This window comes from Amphiura filiformis, unplaced genomic scaffold (genome assembly GCF_039555335.1).
Source record: "Amphiura filiformis unplaced genomic scaffold, Afil_fr2py scaffold_23, whole genome shotgun sequence".
NCBI classification, from domain to species: Eukaryota; Metazoa; Echinodermata; class Ophiuroidea; order Amphilepidida; family Amphiuridae; genus Amphiura; species Amphiura filiformis.
Window position 1 is genome coordinate 1811449 of NW_027305487.1, and position 4216 is coordinate 1815664.

Genomic DNA, 4216 nt, shown 5'->3' on the forward strand with positions numbered 1-4216 from the left:
AATATTATGTATTGGTTCATATTGCAGCCGAGTGGCTGAATTAGCCTACATGATTTTTACACTAATTGCAATACTGAAAAACATGTTTAATTGCACACTAGAAATATGTACAAACATTTTAACATATAAAGATAAAACAAGATAATAAGAAATTATTCTCAAATGGGAATGTCAGATAAATGCTAATATGGGGAGCCCAAACAAATCAAAGCCTATAGATTGGAAACTACGACTTGAACAACACTTGACAGCCTCCATTTGTTTTTATCAGTCAAAGTGTACATAACATCATAGACTGGGGCTTGTATTGTGCTGGTGCCATCATAGGCTCTGTTCTCACCAACAGTCAAATCAACCACATACTTATCCGAGGCATCAGTGGAATGAATCAGGACCAATGACATTGCCTTGAGGAACACCACCATTTAAGTAAGACCCCTGGTCTGAATATTCATCTTTATTTTTGAATGACTCTTTTCATTAAATTAAATTTTTTATCAGTCATGGTTTTCCCTCCAACATTTGTAGATAAATGATGCATGAATTTCAAACATTGTGCGATATTTGTCGTTGATTAAGGGATCAGAAAAACTTTGGTAGAAAAAATACACCTTACTCAGAAAAAAGTTAAAAGCCCTACAAAGTATTCATCATGTCATCATGTACAGAAACATCTTAGATGGTGCAAACTATTCATTATTTGAATTGGTATCAAAAACCATACAATTAGAGTAACTGTTTAGGAAAATCTTAAAGAGTGTTTGAAATTTTATCCCCATGGAGCCAAAAATGTGACCCTTGAAATTTTTGTTTATATTAAAATAGAGAACATAGTGCTTTTATAGATCAAACAATACTTTTTTCAGATTCATTATGATCAGAGGAATACTTTGGTGTGGTTTTTAACAAGATATGAAATTTGACGCCTGTTTAACCTTTAATTCTTTTCTGACCAAGATGCATTGTTGTCACCAAAGTTTTTCTTATTCTTTGAGGTATGATATTAAAGCTGATGGGTTGGGTTCTTGATGTCTTGATATTGTGCAACTGTGCCCTATAGGTCAGTTTCACTGTGGTACAATATCCAATTGCCAAATGAAGATATTTCATGTAGGGACGATCATCCATCCTATTCTCTGGTCTTTAGCTTGTTGCTGTATCTAGGCCAGTTCCTTCCTGTGCAATGTGCAAATTTTCATCTGAAAAAAGGAACATAATTAAAGACAAGTTTAGACAAGACATTTTAATACTAAAAACTAAAACAAGTCTAAAATGGAAAGTGCACAAAGACTGTTTAAAGATGTTTGTTTGATTCAGTATTTGTATTACTATTTCATTAATGGGACATTCAGAGATTCTGAGTTTTATGATTCTAAAGATTTTCAGGAAAGATCGTTTTCATAGTCACATGAGATCATAATCATCTTTTAGTAAATTGTGCATTCCAAGGGCACTTGTTTGTTTATTATTATTAAAGGGACATTCAAGAGATTTTGAGTTTTATTGTAAATACAAATTTAGTTTTATGGCGACCCTACATACACACATCAAAAGTAGTGGAAAAGTCATTTCGGCATGTCACGTGGAACATTATCGTTTAGTGCCTTGTCACATGGCAGGGATCATTGTCTTTTTAATAGTGAAATTATGATTGTACCACTACCACATCATGAAATCAAAATATTAGCATGTGCCTTAAAATCAAAAACTTACACATACCAGGTCTTTTATATGGAACACAATCTGTTCGTTCTGGACTAAACTCTGTAGACGTAGACGTTAGTTGCATCGACACATTCTCCTCACAACTATCATGTGGCTAAGTTGCTGCAACAGTTCACTTCAAGGCACCGACCTAATTGAATGAGGAAAGTACAAGAAACATGATTTGTACCGGTATGTTGTTATTTTATTAGCCAAGCCGATAGTAGGCCTAACTTTTCAGAATTTAATACTGACCTGACCCGTGACCTGAATAGTCTTTAAAAATTTAAGATAGGCCTAAGCCTTATATAATAGCCCGCCCTATTATTTATCAATTAGCCTAGGCCTCAGTGTTTTTTACCCTTCAATCTTTTAATGACATGTCATTTGACTAAAATAGTAAGCCCGGCCTCAACTTCCTATTCGAAGCCTAATCTGTGCAAGCCACAAGGTGTATCTTCTTTGATCCAGACTACACACACATATACATTGATTGTCACTGACAGGCCTATTGTGAACCAAAATTGCTGTAATAGCCTAGAAATCATACAAAAAGGTGACCCTTTTAGACTAGTCCTAGCCTAAGTTAGGCACAGATCGTAGGCTATGTTTATACTGTATCACCTGTTTGCCAGACTATGACGTGTTTATTTATATTCTGAACTGAAGTTTTAGTAGATTTAATAACGGCCTCTCAGTTTGCCCCGATCATATTCATTTTGTTGCACAATTTCTTATGCTTGCATCGTATATGTCCAATCCGCACACATATATCATTTGTGTCTCGCATTGTCTTTAATACGCCCTGCTAGGCCACGGTGGCACTGTAGTGAGGGGCACGGACAAGGTGGCACACGTACAGTGGCCTAAAACTTTGACCCTCCCCCCCAGCAACATTACATGAAGGAAGGAGTCTGCCCCAATCACCTTGTCCTTGAAAGAGAGATGGGCACTCCGGCCTGTTTGTTTGTTTGTTTACCCAGGTTGGTCCGTGAGGAACACATGCTAATGTTAATTAACACAGGCGTGTCCCCTTTTTTAGGGCGACAAATCCGGCATAGATAGGCCTCTCACTCATTTTTTTCATTATTTAATTTAGTCTAGCATGTCCAGATATTTAATTACGCCTAATACACATTTAAACTGTCACTGAACAGAGAATACTCCCCGGGGATGACTCGAATCACAGTGACAGTATGAGTATGCTTTTAAAGTTTTTTTATCATGTTTATAGGCTAGGCTAGCCTGGCAATAATGTGCATTTTACATCTGTCAACATACAGTTTAACAGTAACAAAGCACCACCACGTATTCATGGTATTATAAATAATATTAATTAGCACGTTTTTTAATATCAAACTGGTGATGAATTGAGAATAAAGCTTACTTAAGTTATCGGCTTCAGTTACTTACCGAACATTCGAGACAACTGAAGTGGTTATACTGTGACGAAAAATGCCAAAAACACCAACGGAAAATCACGGAGTATGCAACCCACATCACGTACAGTCCAATAGGAAAATTGCGTGTGTTATCTACGGTGATTTGGCGAACCTTTCTTTCCAAAATCTTTTACAATTCAAGAGTTACTGTGTGCCCAATATGATCTAAGTCAGCAAATCTTTACATGCACAACATTTGAAGACATAAACATCAGGAAATTTTGACTTTTTTGGTTTAAAACTGAGAAAATGATGATGTTTCTTCGTAACTCGTCGTCACGGCCAAATATGAGTGAGTACGCGCATCACGGTGATCGCTGGGCGATTCGATTAGGAATGCAAAAACACGACAAGAGTACCTTCATTGCTACTTCACACATGGGGTACACAGTAGGTGACACATGAGGTACACAGTAGGTGACACATGGGTACACAGTAGGTGCGGCTACTGTGCAGGTACTTCCATGGAAGGACTATTAGAAGTACCCACACTATGGTGTGCCTATAAGTCACCTACTCGGTACACCGCAGTTGACTCGGAGGTGACGCATGGTGGAGTACCGACATAGGTACTCAACTACGGGAGTATCTACAGTATGGTGGCCGACGCTGGTACTTTGGTGTAGTACCAACGTCGGCTACCACGGGATGGGGTACTCGGTAGTAGCAGCAGTAGTACCTACAAAGTACCAGTGCAGCAGAGGTACACCGTCGCCAGGAATCTTGTAGTGTAATCAATCATCATCATCAATAACAGAGGGCCCTTGTGTAAAGCAGTGCTGGATCACTGATCTTGGCTACCCTCTTTAAATATGTCTGAAATAAAATAAAATAAAACATGTACCGATTGATCACTTGATCACTTACTAATCATAAACAGTACAGCTCAATCATATAATTTAAATCAGTTAACCAAATATTTTGTTTCAATTCGCACTTAATTGGTCATTGAAGCGGTCTATCACAACATGATTAATCATCAACCGAGCGATCGATCGATTGAATGATTGATCAGACTATTATTTGTTAATATTTCTTATTAACTGATTGACATTCTATATAAATATAAT

General features: G+C 37.3%; 1 long non-coding RNA gene across 1 annotated transcript; it reads right to left on the minus strand.

Annotated features, from left to right (window-relative positions):
* Nucleotides 1-691: 691 nt before the first annotated feature.
* On the minus strand, nt 692-3384 carry LOC140143571 (uncharacterized). The gene is made up of 3 exons (XR_011857766.1): nt 3118-3384; nt 1720-1855; nt 692-1199 (listed from the first exon to the last, which is right to left on the minus strand). It is a non-coding gene; the product is annotated as an uncharacterized lncRNA (long non-coding RNA).
* Between the last annotated feature and the right edge of the window lie 832 nt (nt 3385-4216).